The sequence below is a fragment of the Lissotriton helveticus genome, chromosome 6 (genome assembly GCF_964261635.1).
Source record: "Lissotriton helveticus chromosome 6, aLisHel1.1, whole genome shotgun sequence".
NCBI lineage: Eukaryota > Metazoa > Chordata > Amphibia > Caudata > Salamandridae > Lissotriton > Lissotriton helveticus.
In genome coordinates, this window is record NC_136067.1 from 1,941,752,862 (window position 1) to 1,941,769,090 (window position 16,229).

Consider the following 16,229-nt stretch of genomic DNA (forward strand, 5'->3'; position numbering starts at 1 on the left):
TCACATAATATCCCTATCACTTGTAGAGTCCACCAGAGTTCTATATTGTCTCCTGCTATCTTTAACCTATTCTTAGAGCCATTGGGTGCTCTACTCACAGATAACTGCAACAAGACTCACCAATATGCCAATAATACACAGGTCTACTTGAAAGTCTCCTATGTGCCAAACATCCAATGCCTAATGTTTGCCAAGAACAACAAACAAGATACATTACAAACATGGTTCAATGATGTGAACCATGATGACTTCGAGCCCCAACTTTGTTTATAATTTATAAAGCGCATGGCTACCAAAAACTTGCTCCCAGCACAGCTAACAGATTGCAAACGAGACAGATTATAGGAAAATTAACACAGCCAGATCTAACTGTTTTCTAAAAACTGCTTCCTTTGGACAGAGTAGAAACTCTTGCTGAAAGCCAAAGGAGATTCATACTGGACACTATCCTCACCCTAATGGAGCACATTGCTAAAAAAAAGAAGTTCTGGTCCCAAGTCTGTCTTTTAAAGAGGGTCAAACTGTTTCTTTGAGAAAGTGACTTCAGAAACTCTGTTCAACCCTTGTACACTCACGTTTGGATAGTGGTAATGCCCTACTCCATGGACTCCCAGAATCCATGATGGGACCCTTAGGGGCATGTTAGATGCTGTAGCACCTCTAATCCATGGCTTAATGAATTATGATCACCATCACCCCCACTCTGATGGAACTCGATTGGTTCCCCTTGACATCCTGCACCATCTTCAAAACCAGCTGTATCATTTACAAAACTATCATAACAACTAAACCCCAGCTTATCTTACAGACAAGCTCAATCTCTGATGGTTCTTGGCACAGGCACAGCCAGGACATCATTGGACTGCAGACTAAGAAGTCTAACAAGAAAAAACAAGACAACAAGCTTTTTCCACGTATGCAACCAGGATCTGGAACAATATCCCAGTATCCATCAGGACTTCCCCAACGCTGCTCCAAATTAGGACAGAGTTGGAGACTCACCTCTTTAAAGAACACTATACCGTAATGCATTACCTACCCACAACTCAGCTTCTTCTCTTGTTTAGAAGTGGGCTGAAATGGCAGAATTTGGCGACTCCTGCCAAATTCCTCAAATTGCTGAATAGCGGAATTTTTTTCCACCGAAGCTCTAGAAATGTGAACTTCTGAGCGCAAGCGAGACTTGGCGTCCCCTAGTACAATATACTAATGTAGGCTGCCGCAAGAGGCGACTGGTCTATTTCTAAAGTAGATTTTCTGCCGCTCGAGTAAAATTTCTACTTGAGTGGCAGCAATATTAACCTAAAAGGCCGCAAGCTGTTGTCAGATTTACTATTCTAACTCCAGTACCACAAACCTTTGGAAATGTGTATATGTATCTTATGGGGGCAGAAAATGTTTAAATGCTGCGGAATGATGTGCTATTCTGCCTCCTGAAACCTCACACATATGGGAACATCTATAAATCCTGAATGGCTGAATTATTTTCTAACTCCAGTTCCACACCATTCGCAAAACTGCATGAATTCTGTGAGTCATAGTTACTCTTCTAATTCAGGTTCCACAAACATTGTGGAAAGGGAATAACTCAGGAGTGATAAAACCCTATTGTAACCTAAAATCCTGAAACAATTAGCATAATTTGAACTAATTCATAAAATCATTGTCGTCTGGTAATTTTAGAAGGGAGGGGTCAGGTGGTACACAAACGCAGGGGAACCAAAGGAAATGATGGACGGAGCGTTGACAATACAAGCACTCACCCCCAGTCAACTGATCTGGGTTTAATCCATCACAGTTCTTTAGCCCACTCTGCCACCCCAGTTCAGACATGGCCATATGCAAATCAGTCTGACCCTGTGCCTCATGGGAACAGTCCAGCCCGAACTGCCAAGCCATGCCTTCCCTGGACCGGAAACAAGCTACCGAGGACCGGTTTCTGGCATTTCAGCCGTCTTCAGCCCGGCTTGCTTGAATCCAGTGGCAAAGTGAGCAAGGGACTCACGTCTGAGCATACCCTGCCAACTTATGGCGAACAAAGAAAAACTAAAAGAAATGATGGACGGAGCGTTGACAATACAAAATGTGTAAAACATTATGTTGACAATACATAATGTGTAAAACATTAAGAATAGAAAAGTGATTACGATAATAATGTGCACAGTATTAGATAGCACTGTATTTTTGTATTCTATTTGCTGACCTACGATATTATTTACAGATATGAAAAAGCAATATACTTGCCATATTCTGACACATGATATTTTTTCTATCACAACGTTATTGCACTACTGTATTTATTTGCTTTTCTGGTAAATTGTGGCGCTTCACGCTGAGATTTTGGCTGCTGGTAACAGCTGCAAATGTTCGAGTGAAACATTGCGGAAGTGAATGTGGGAATCAGCACCTTAACGCCATTTCCGGTATGGTATTCGCATGAAATCATTGTTTTTCACTGCCCCCGTAATTACAGGGTGCCCTTCCGGGGCACGAGTAGGAAGGGACTAATTGATTAATATACTTATAGTTTTTGTATTTTAAGGCCCTGTTGCATTGATTTTGTGTATTTGCATCATGATACGACGGCACCGATGCATTTTACAGAATTGTCTGGAACAAGAGATGTGTTTTATTGCCGATATTCTAATGTGTGGTAATGTACGGCAGGCCTGCCTACCTTGTCATTGTACTTGCACATGGATGCATTATTCAAAACTCGGTAATAGATGCGCCCCGCTGAGCAGCACCCCCTTCCCCCTCACCTTGTATCATGAAATACCCATTCAGTAATAACACACGTGCCTTCAAGATCCTTGGAAGCTCAGCTCAGGCGGATAAACAGAAAATTTAAAGGAATTTATCCATAATTCCAAACCCCATGCGGATCCCACGAGAACAGAGCTGGAAGGATATATGGCTCAGTAATTTAAATTTCACAGTTTGACAGCGTGAATTACATTTTACCCATTTCTTAATTTAAAAGATAGGCTAATGCAGTCGTGTGCAGTTTGTGTTATCTACAACAAGCCCACATTAGGCATACATTAACAGATACTTTAATAAAATATAATCATGCAAGTCGGTACAGGCCAAAATGTGTTCGCCAGAGCTCTGATGGACGGACTGGGGTTTAAATTAGTGCTGGTATTTATTAAGAGTTTTCACCTTAGAAGATGAGAATGGAAAATGAACAAATATTCACGAATTTACTAGGTTAACAAGCCAATCACTCCATTGTTTTTTTCCCTTTCGCTGTAGCAACACAATGTTCATTCATGGGCCTCTTTTATGTTTGATATAGCGCTGACCACCCTCCAAGGATCAGCACAGCGCTACACAGAGACATTGCATTTTTGTAGCAGCAGCATCTTGAATATGAGACCTGTACACAGAGGATTATAGAGTCAGGCTGAGAATGGCTAACAGAATCTAGGAACGTAGGTGGAAATATGTAACATTTACAGCAACTTCCACATGTTTCCATTCCACAATAGAGATACATTTATAATCTAAGACTGAGATAGAGTAATATGCCTGGAATCCCCAATGAAACATTTTAGTCATAACTTTCTGCACACTTAGGGGACTATTACGATGTCGGGCAGACCCAACATCGTCTTGGAAACGGGACTACTGACCACTGGTCGGCAGCCCCGACCGCCTCATTATGATGCGACCGCACTACCGACATTTCCCTATGGAAGCATGTGTTACGTCCGTAAATCAGCCGTAGGGCATGTTCCCATAGGGGAATGTGAGGTGGTGTTAATCCCTGTATCCCATGGCAGACACCTCAAGGTGCCTGCCACTGGGTGCACCAACCAGAGGCCTCAAAGGAAAGAAGGCCCTGCTAGGGGCCCCCAAACACGCTTTCCAACAGTGTTTCCATCTCGGAAAGGCCGGCATGGAAACCTGCCGGAAACCGTGCAACGTAATACATACAGTGCAAACCTCCATCCACTTGGATTACGGGCCGGCTCTGACTTGCCGATGGGCTACTTGAGCCTGTCGGAAGCCAGCCGGAATGACAGGCTGGTTTCAATTTCGAACGGCAGAATCAAAATCAGTTGGTCAGAATTTAAACCAATGATGTTGATCGTAAGGGCCTCCAACCCCAAGTCAGAGGCCTTACAACCGACATCGTAATTTGCCCTACAGTGCAGAAACAGCACTCAGAAGCTAAACAACTGTGTATTAGGTCTAGCGCTAGCCAAGACCTTTTGATTTTATTAAAATTATATGTACGAAATACTTGCGTAAAGGGGCTTTCAGCCACCTCTCCTCATCCATTAGTCTGTTCTTGTGTCATTCACATTTTGCTTCTGCCCCCTAAAGCATAAAGCATGGGGCTGTGGGTCAGCCTACTTCAGCGACTGCCTAACTTCACTTTGAGTGACCGCATTTAGCCTTTTTAGCAACGATCACATCCCTACAAAGGGTAATTCTCTTTAGTACCAGAGTTTTTGTTTTACTTTATTGGTACTTTAGTGTTGCCTTTTTTTAGAGCCTGATTTGATAGCAGGACGCTGTCTACCATATGAGTGCACAGGGTACATTTCAGCTTTATCAGTTCCTGTCCCCGCTAAGGCTGTTGTAAATTCCTTTGAAGTGTCCTTTGTTTATCTGACTGCTACCTTTTCACAGCATACCAGCAGTTCACACGAACTCTGAATACAAGCTCATGAGAGTGCTCTATCTTTGCAACCCAGTCTGTCTGTCATCCTTTCTTTCCTTCTTTCCATTTTCCTTCCTTCTTTCTTTCCTTTTGGGAGAGTATGGCGTTGAGTCATCTGCTAATCCATAACTACACAGTGGTTTTCTAAGCTGAGGAGACATTTAAAAAGATGTGCTTTCCAATTTGAGCTCCTTAAGGAAATTTGGCTTGTAGCGCCAGCCAGAACTGCTGAACAGATTTACACCAAACTTAGCATGAATATAAAGCTTTACTCAGGCGATGTTTTTTCATTGGTTTGGTGTAAATCCATTCATAAGCTTTTGAGATGTAAGCCTTTAAAGAAGCTTCTCAGTGGGCTTTAGATGGTTAACACATTTGCATATCTTGACCCTTTGAATCAGAGCATTGGTGGATCCAGCCTGTAGATACTCATGATTTCAAATTATATTAAAAAAATAAGTAATCTGATTGGCCAAGAGAGTCGTTTTTTAATTCTCCTTTTGGAACTGTGGTTTCAAGGTTTAAACAACAGATCTGGTGCTTCGATCGGCTAACCACTTGAGAAAAAAAAATCTCCTGCAGTAATCATTTCAGGATGTGAGCACAGTGTGTGTTCAGCAGGTAAACCTGAAGCCTCACCTGTAGAGATTGAAAGACTGGCACGCGAAAACACAGATAAGCCATTGAAAGAAATTGCCCTTATTGGGGACACTCCTTGGGCTAAAAACTGTTTGAGCTTAGCTACAAGATGCTGATGTAGCAACAGCATTGTGAAATTTGTACCTGTGCCTAATCTTGCCTAAACTTGACGTGCAGGAAGGTCACCACAAATAGTGGGTGTGTCACCGTGGAGCCAGAAGAAGGGCACCAAAGAAGATGTAGTGCTTCTTTATGATCCCATGGGGGAGAATATTTAACCTTGTAGTCATACTCCTATCAAATGTTGTAATACTGATGTAATATTAAAGTACTTTCTTTTACAAACCCTGGATTTGGCAGTGGTCTTTTTGTCCATTAGCTGACTGATGGGTTCTAAAACTGTGCACCCACACAATGAATATCAGCTTAGAATACCACAATACATTTCTCTTGCATCAATTTATCTATGTATGTTGCTATTTGTGACTTTTAATGTGCATGTGGTATGGTGGCAGCAGGAGCCAAAGGCCTATTCAGCTAGACCTAAACGGTAGATAAAGCATCAAGGTAAGAGATGAACTGATAACAATTCAAAAGCCACGGATTAAGTAGCCATCTACAGGGAAGGAGATGGGTGCGTGCCAGTGGTGAAGGAATGAGATGCAGGTTGAAGAACAGAGGCATTGATGGATGAAACATATCTTAAATATAACTCAGATTTTAAGAGTTAGCAAATTAAAAGCCTTTTTTCCTGCTCACTGAAAAGTATATGGACAAACAGACAAAGGTAGACAGATACAATTGTGACATCATATGAAAAATAAGAGCAAAATGTAACAGCACAAGAAGAGGTATAGATGGAAAATAGATCAGAACATCAGGCGTTGGACCCTGGGGAGCACATCATAAGAAAAAGTGAAAACATTACGAGATTCTGTTTGCCTCACATCTGGACTGCAAACAAGCATTGCAAATGAAGTCTTTAATGTAGACGCATTCCAGAGTTACCTTTCTGTGCACCGCGGCACGTAGATATTGTTTACAAACAACTTAATCTGATCTAATTGTTTACTTCTCTCTGCTAGAAAGTGCACCTGCTTCTCTCTGCACTGTGAATAATTTATTTATCACAGGCCGGCAGCACCTGGCCCCCAGCTTGACCTTCGGCGACGCCCGCCTCTTTGGCGCGAGGCACGACGGGAATAAATCAGCCATCTTGTCAAGCGAGGGCAGGGGTTGGAGTCCTGTCAAAATTTCTCAATCTGAACGCGGGGTTAAGTGAAAATCTGTGGCCTCTCCCCTGATTTCCTTCTGGAGAGTTGACCAGGTCACCCTTATACAAATGCACGACCTCTGACAAAATTTCATTTTTTATTCTTCCTTTTTTTGTTGTTAATGAGAATGGATTTTCTGTCATTGCAACCGATGCAGGCTCCATTTGTTGACATCGCCGCCTGCGAATTAAGCTGCCTACTAAAGACATCTCGATGTCTTTTGAAAGACAGTCTACGCATCATTAGTTAATTCATAACTGGACTGCCTGTCGTCAAAGAAATTGAATTCAATTGTAGTGTCGTTTCTTTTCCTGTCAGGGCGCTTTAGGCACAGATGTAGTTCCACATGTATATTTGCACTTAGATTATGATAAATTCCTCAGGTCTGCACCACATACAATTACATTAACATCAGATTGGGGCAAAACTAAAACGATTTTATTTGAACAGCTCTTTTTGTTTGCGAAATAGGGAATAAAGCAAGCCTATTGTGTCCTTCATCAGGATTAAAATGAGGAAATCGAATTGTGTAACAGCTCTCAAAAATTACTGAATAAGTCAATAGGAGTGGTCTTTCCATAATGCATGCATATAGAAACACACACTACACGTCTGATGTCCCATCGTTCTTTGTCAGGGCACCAGCCAGCAGGGAACTGATGCTAGAGCAGAGGTCGAAGTAGGCAGGAATTATGTGGAATTAATTTCCTCCGCCTAAAAAAACAACCATTTTTGAATGGTTAAACATGACCCTTACATCAAAGGCTGAAATCAGGGCAGGAGGTGTGACCAGCAGTGCCTAAACTGTAAAGGCATAAGTGCCAGGACCCAAAGTTTTCAAATGCTGCATAGTCTTGACTTCATCTCACACTTCTATAATCATCTACCAGACACTCCCAGACTCTATATCTATCTCTACCAGGCTCTTCCTCTCTCTGTCACATTGTTCCGTCTTTCTCTACCTCTTTCTTTCCCACTTTTGTGTTTTTTTCTTTTTTGCTCTGAGTCAAAGTCTGATAAAGAAAAGTAAGCGCTGTTCTCTAAAATTAGTACCCACGTGCAAACACCATTTGAAATTAAGCACTAGTGACCAGCCTATAAGCAGACATGTGAAAGAGTGCTAGTGACCTCACCTTAATCTCTCGGTAAAGTCATAAAAGATTTTTTTCCCATTGGACGTATGGACCTTTCTTGGTGGACGTAAAGCAATGATAGGGAGAAGACATTAACAATACATTTCTAGTTTTGTGAAGACAATGCAACTCCATAATAAGGACCAGGAATTGCCAAATAACGATAAAGGAATTTTATTTTGGATTACCAATCAATCCAGTATATATGTAAATCAATAATAAGTTCAATAGGTACCTCAATAAAGCAGATAAGATGAAATATCTTAGTAGATTAAGTTGCAATAAAATGAGATACAGATTTGTGTTAGCCACCACAGTATAGAAAAAGATTAAAGCAAATAGATGTTCCATAAAGAAACTTCCCTTCTCGCTTCTAAACGTAAGTCAGTTATATGATCATCTACCAAGGGTCTCTAATTAGGGAGCATAGTAGGTGTCTGCATAATCAGACATCAGTAGAAGTCTTGGGAAAAGGAAATACCTGTTAAGCATAAAGCTTCACAGTTGCAAGAATAAGGCAAGCAGAGAGGTCTGTACGTCTGTACCTCTCTATGTCTAAAGAGAGTCTGCCTTCTCTAACCGTGAGAACACTAATTAAAGTAACAGGAGATTCAGAGACATTCTAATTTCCTTTCACACCACCGGGAACCAACAAAACCATTACTAGAGTGCATCTGCAACATCCCTCAACCACAAACATTTCTCCGTCCTGGTATATGATAAACAGAAGGCCTCTTTCAACTATTAATTCTCCATGTTCACTGCCGTGTTCTTCTCTCAGCCCTCTCTATCAGCCGTCTAATACAAACAATAACCCGTTGTCTGACAAATGAGAATCAGGATAATGCACCTGCAAAGAAAGAAGGAGCACGCTGGCAAAGCAAAAAGCATTTCAATTAATGCCTGTAGTCAGGCTAACTTAGGTTGAGCAATTAATAGGAATTTGAATATATGATTATGCATATCAAATATAACTTTGAGAATCAATGCAAATATAACTTGAAGTGTACGTGTAAAACATGAATAAAGAATACATGAGTACATTTTGAAACTGAACATTAGTGCACATGTGTATAAATCACTTAGGGCTAGTTGTACGAAACATTGCTGAATCGGTAACCAGTCGCAAACTGGTTTTAAATATCAAAACTGGCATTTCTGAATATACCAAAAGCATTTGTTGTGCTATTTCTAAGAACAGACAAGTTACCGAATCAGTATTTTAGCAGCCAGAGTTTATGAGTCGTTGTTCCAAATACCGAATTACAAACAGTACGTATCAACCATTTGTAAATACTGATTAGTCGCAATAAGTGAATTTTGCATGTGCAAATGATCACCAACACTGATCCGGTGGTAACCAGGTGCAATATATATAAAAATGCCCAAAATGCATCAGGATGTTCCACAATGGCAGTGCTGTATGTGATTGCGAGGAGGGTGCCGATTCTCAATGCTCTATAGAGTAGGAGGAGACAGGAATGAATATTCAGAATGAGAGTTACACCTTTTCAACAAATAGAGGAGGAAATATGTGATAAATACAGGCTGAGTAGTGCAGTTATCGTAGACCTAATTGCATAAAAAATGAGGCTTCAGCTTGTGGGAAACACTATCAGAAGCAATGCCATACCCACCTATGTGCAGGTACTATGCTCACTACATCTCTGGGAGTCACCATGGTGTCATTGCTGCTGCAGGTGGGGTATTACCGAGTGCCCTTTCTAGTTTTTTTTAAAGGTTTTCCTGAATGCAGTGATACAGAAAATACATCAACATATGTTATGTTACAATAAATTTCTAGAGCATGTGTTCACCAAAAAGATTTCATGGCACTGAAGGCACAGAGGAAGAGCGAAGAGGCTTTAATGATGGGCTTGTCTAAAGAGCCCAGTTCTAAAGTACTCGTAGTAGGTTTAGGCTCTGATGTTAGATGGGAGAGAGTTTCAAACACTGGGAGTCAGCACAGCAAATCTGGATCCACCTAGGGCCAGATGTAGGTGGCCAATTACCGGTCGGTAACGGCCGAATTCGGCCGTTACCGACCGGTAATTGGATTTTGAGATGTAGGGCCAGTCATTTTACAGAATCGGTAAATTTACCGATCGGTAAATTTACCGATTCGTTAAAATACCGAATCGGTATTTTTACCGATTCGGTAAATTTGATATGTAGGTGGGACTCTTCTGAGTCCCACAAGCCTTACTGAATCAGTATTTTACCATCAAATTCAATTTGATGGTAAAATACCGATTCCGGTGTGCATGCACATGTGTGCATGCACACCTGTGCCATATGACAGGCAGACCTGCCCTTAGGGCATGTATGCCTGCCACATGGCACCTGACCCTGTTATGGGGGTGCTAGAGGGTGTCAAAGTGACACCCCCTGCCCCCTTGTGAAATTCGGTATTTACCGATTCGGTAAATACCGAATCGGTAATGCCCATTCATTCCTATGGGCTTCAAAGCCCATAGGAATGAATGGGCATTACCGGTCGGTATTTACCGAATCAGTAAATACCGATTTTTACCGATTCGGTAAAAAAACATCTGGATTGTCCTACATCTCCCCCCTTCATATTTACCGACTCTTAAATACCGAATCGGTAAAATTCGGTATTTAAGAGTCGGTAAATATGCTTTACCTACATCTAGCCCCTAGTCCACCTGGATCCTCTTCCTGTTACATTTGGGGATCTCTAAGAGATTGTGGTGTGCTGATCTAAGATTGTGCTCAGGGATGCAATTCCAAATTTTGGAGGTCACAAAGAAGAGCGTTTGCCGTGGCAGACTTTGAAAATAGCACATCCAGTTTTAAATAGGGTTCTCTGAGCAACTCGGAGCCAAGGTAGTTACTTCAACAGGGGTTTAATATGGCTGTGTCTAGGTAGGCGCCAAACCAGTCTGGCTGCTTGATTGTGGAGAAGCTGAAGTCTTTTACTCAATCCCTTAGGAAGGCTTAAGTAAACAGCACTGGCCTAGTTAATTTCTGACATGACAAGGGTAATTACAATCTGGATGATGGCCTCAAAAGAAAAAAAAATCCTTATGTTTTTATTTTATGAAGTTGAAAGAAACAGGAGGAGGTCACTACTCCAATCTGAGGCAACATTGATAGATCTTTTTCAACTAGTATGCCATGGCTCTTGACCATTTTATGGGGAATGGGAGAGGCACCCTGCTTCTGTGTCCAGAAGGATGGACTCAACAATGTAGTTTTTTTTTTTACTATTGAGGAAAAGTATTTTTCGATCGATAATCATTTGTAACAGGACTCCAATGGGTTTTTCATTGCCATCTCGTGGCAAACACTTTCACACGACCCACCTGGTCGTCTTTCCTGATGTACGAGGAAAATCTATCGACACGACAAAAATCCATTTTTGCAGGCCTGCATTTCTGACCAGGAACCGTCACCCGCCCAACCCCCTGTTCTCTGCAGATTCATCAAAAAGCCACATGACCCTCACCCCGAGTAAATTAATCATTCTTCCTCTCCTGCTCCCAGCCTGATAACACATCCTTGATATCATGATCAGGTTATCTGGACAATGGTCTGACTGCTGAACTTTCATCCAGACAATTGGAGAATGGCTCGTAAAGCCGGGGCTTTTGATCAAGGCACCTGGGCAAAGAAACCTGAGGACATCAAGCCCCGATCAAAGCAGAACTAACATTTGACTGTGTACCTTGCCTTGACCAGATCACTAACTGCAAACACCACCCGGATCCGGCTAACCAACAACAAACACTGCCCTGATTGGACAATGGTCTTGCAGCCAAAAGGCTGGAATATGAAAAGTCTATAAGGCTTGTTAGCTACGGATTTAAGTAGCAGCCTCCTCTGTCTTGTCTTTGACTGGCTTTGGACTCTGTTCCATAGCCCGGGCTATTGTAATAAATCTGGGTTCCTCCTGCAGACGAAGGCTCCTGTGACTCATTTTACTACGTATGAAGGGTATGGAAGATTTGAGCGGTTCCCCCGCTGCCGAGATCCTGTAAGTGGGTTATTCCGGTTCTTCAAATGGCGCCCGAATAGGGACTCCACGAGTACGGAGGTCAGTCCCGGTGGACGTGAGGAGGTGCACTGAGAGACTCCGACGAAGGCACCCTACCCAAAGATTCTTGTTATATTCCGGTAGACCGAACGACTCCCCCGTTGTTCCTCCCCACCCAGTCTGGGCCACTTGACCGCCTTCTTGGTGGAGTCCCCTAGCAAATAATTTCTGGGGCAGTACACAGCCCTACGTCTGCAGAAGAGAACTACCCCTGTAAGGTAAGGGTGGGCTGATCATCCACCAAGTCTGTCTGTTATTGACTTTCGCAAAAGCCAATTTGTTATTGACTATTGCCAAAGCCAAGCAAGCGAGGTAAATTTTTAAAACCCGCTGGTGTCTGTTCTGTATGAATAATTGACTTTGCTAAAGCCAAGCAAGCGAGGTGAATTTTTACCTGCTGGTGTCTGTTCTGTATGATTCCGCTATTTAATTGTCCTTTGCAAACGACAAGCAAGCGAGGTGAGTTTTAGGAACCCGCTGGTGTCTGTTATCTGTTTTTAAGCATGCCGGTCAGTAGTAAATTCAAGAGGTAATGTTGTTGTATGTGTACGCAGGACTCCCAGCTGGAGGAGGCCTGCCCGTTCCCTCCAGAAGGAACCCCTGGCCATACCATGTATATTAAATATGGCCCTTCTGCCATAATGTTTTCCTCGTTTTTAGTGAAATACACCAAGAAAAGTAACGCAGAGTTACAGTGGCCATTTTATGGCTCCTTGATTCCCAAGTCCTCGCAAACTTAGAGGAACAATTAATTAAAAGAAAAACGCGCCTGTCCATGTTTGAGTCTTTCCGATTTTGGAGGAAAGAGGTAGAAAAGAGAGCTAGGAAACAGAAGGCGCAAGAAAGAAGACAAGAACAAATGTCTATGACCGACCACACCAGAGAAAATTTGCACAATAGAATTAAAAAATTGGTAGAAATAGCCGATAGGGACCATGGGACCCGAGTACAGAAATTTTATCCAGCCCGTGAGGAAAAAGTTAAGGTCCATATAGAGGGAGGAGAAGAAAGTGATTCCTTGCTTGATACAATGCTAGAAATCCCTCCTGCATATGCCCCAATGTACCCTGCCCTGACGCCCCACACCCCGCATGCCCCCCTTCCACCACCGGCTCCAGCCCCAACTGCCCCTCCTACTGTCCCCCCTGTCACACCAGCCCTCCCGACCTTTCCCATGACTTCGACCACACATGTTAACTCTGTCCTCGCCGAGGGAATGACAACAAGTCACCATCAGTCCAACCCTAGCGGCTTTACCCCTACCCGTCTTTCTCCTGCTTCCCCGTGGTCTACAGTCAAGCAAGACTTATGTAGATTATTTAATTCCCCCCGATTGGCCTCCTTGCGCTCAGCTGTCAGCTTTTCATCCCTACAAGAGAAAGACCTACAGAGGCAACAATGTGAATGTTGGATGAATAACAAAAATATTTATTCCTTTAAAGAAATATGGTCCACCTTTTGGCAATGGACAATAATGGAACAAACCACCTGGGCTGAATACATGTGTGCTTTGATGCGAGAAGGTATATTTCCTAGGCAATTGTATTGAATTAGTAATAACAACAGTACTACGTGAAGGGCTCAACAAAAACTAAAAATCGAAAAACCACAATGTTTAAAAGAAATTCAACATATTTTATTGAATGTTCTATGTCAGTTTCAAATTATTAGAGAAGTGTGACGAAACAGATCAGATCTACTTATTTTAAAACAATACATAAAATCCATGTGAAAATAAATTTGAGTTAAAAAGTACACAATACAGTAGTAATTATCGACGCCCGTTTCGGCGTAACATACGCCTTCTTCAGGAAATTACCACACTTAAAACAGGAAAATAAAGCAAGGCATGGATGGCTCTGCTATATTGCTTGTTAGGATCTAAATCATAATACTTGAAAGACTATTCAATGGTATGTTGTCCTCAAATAGCTTGATAGATTAAAAACAGGGAGTCATAAATATGAACCAGATAATTTCTTCACAAGTGGATAATGTAGTTCTGAAAATTCTGAACTCGTGAATAAAACTTCGTCGTAGCATGAGGATTTTTATATCAAAAGACCGAAAATGGCTAGTACACTATGTACAAGCATTTTCGTCATTTTTCAGTAACGATTTCACCTCGAAATCGTCATTTTCGTCTTGAACCCTTGGCTTCCATTTTGTGTATGGCAGCCATTTTGTGGGTTGCCCTCACATAGGCTTATAATACAGCTAAATTCGATTCCCAAGGACACGTACACCTTAATTGACTTCTCTCTGACCTGGGCAAGCTGAAACCATTGCCCCAGGCCGAACCTGTTTGGTCAGTTTCTCTCACAGTGGCCAAACGAGATAGCATCAAGGCACAACATGCCATAAACCCTTTTCATCGCACACACACCCTGCCTAATCTTGCTCACACCTGTCCCTGCTCTTTTCTCTCACTTGCTTTATGATAAGGAGGTGCCCGTTTTTATTGGGGTCCACCGATATCTGATGAAAATGTTGGGCCTTGCCGGGTAATTTGTTGTGGGCTGGACAAACTGAAATGTGGGCTTGTCATCATGACTCTGCTTTTTCTTTGTAGTGGAAACATGTGAATAGTATACTAAAAAGTGGAGAATGTTTGCCTGAAGCACAATATTTTGTATAAAAAGAGAAGCCTGGCTTTGTAAGATGGAGCAGTCTCCTGAGAATATACATCCCGTGTTGTTGTACTTCTAGGACGCCTGTTACTTGGTTGCAGCCAATAAATTCGATCTTTGACTTCACCTAGAAGACTCTGAGTTTCTGTGGTCTGAATCAGGAAAGTACTCGAGGTCTTTGGGTGTGTACCATGACACCACAGGGTTACCGGTTCGGTACCGGTTCTGAAAAACTCAGGACCTCAGTTGGCGCCCAACGCGGGGCTATACCAGCTGTACCGGTCCAGCCAGAGGTTCGTGAGGAGCTTCGTGTGAAAATTCTGGAGGAAGGCCGCCACTTCATCGACCACTGCATGTCGACGTGGTCCGAAAGTCTTTGCTGTGAGGTTCCCCGCTTCCCGACGGCTACAAAGGACTGCTGCCCTGGCTATCGCCCTGATTTGAACCCTTGATGTTTGGTAGAGCGAAACGATAAGACGAGTCTTCTGGTGACGTCATCGATATCCCAGTTAAGTATAAGTGGAGCGTCTCCCAGTCCTTAGTTGGTCTTAGTTTGGGTATCCTCTTGGGATCACTTTGTTTGGAACTTGCAAGTGCCAAAGCCAAAGGACTCGTGTATTCACGAGAAATATCGTAATCGATAATCCTTTGAAGTTTGAAGCTAGACTAGTGAGCGAAGATGCCTGGTCTTAGCAGACTTGGAAATTTGTTTTGTCTTGGTTGTAATAATAGGGATTCCCGATTGGAGCACTCGTGTCCGGTTCCTCCAATTGGAACTCCAACTTATGAATTATATGTGAAACATGGAGTAGGCCCCATCACATATAATGAAGTGTGGATCCGCTACACCAGAAAAGATGGTGTTCTAAAATGGCCCCAATATGGTAGCTTTGACAGGGAAATCCTAGATAACCTCGAAGTTAAACTTTTCAAGAAGAAAGCCCGGCCGGCGATGTTTGACTCTTTCCGCCTATGGCGTAAGGAGGCCAAACAGAAAGAAATTAAATTAGCGAAGAAAAATAAGAGAGAAAGGGGTATTTCGATAATGCAAGCTGCTATGCAGTTTAAAGATAACGAAGAAGAACAGATGAGTGAGCAGTTGCACAGGCAACGTAAAATGGTAATAGATAAATGTTATCCAGTTTTGCCGCCTCTTCAGCAAGATGCAGCAAAAGAGCTTGAAAAAGATCCTCTAATGTCGCATTTGTTAAGTTCGCCACCCCCTTATGCGCAGAATGCTACCGCACCTCCGCAACCTTTAGCTGCGCAACCCGTGGTTGCATTGCCTCCTGCTCCTCTACAGCATCCACCAGCTGTTCTTCAGCTGGCTCCTGCTCCTCCGGTGCAGCCTCCTCAAGGGCCACCGGCTTTGACATCTGCTCTGCCTTTACTTCCTACAACTTTAACTACTATAACGACTACCACTCCTGGTACTCCTCCTGATACTGCCTCTGCATCTGCCTTGCCTCACCCTGCTTTCCCGCTGGTCTTTTCATCGACCTCTCCTTCTGTTCGTCAGAGAGTGGCTAGTACTGTTACTGGTATTCTATATCCTTTCTTTGGAGCGGCAAGTCTAGTTCCAACCTCTGAGCGCACGCAGTTGCGTAGCCAACTGCCTGATACTAGGGAGAAGGAAACGTTGAATCATTTGGCACATAGATGGGTGACTGACCCGATGGAATATGATCTAAAATCTGAGGACAATGATTTGGACTCTAATCCGCCCGAATTGAGCCATGTACGGTTTGAGTTTTCAAAAGGTGCAATTGTGGGTTCAGATGTTGAGAAAGCAGTTGCGACGTTGTTGTCGCTTAGGAC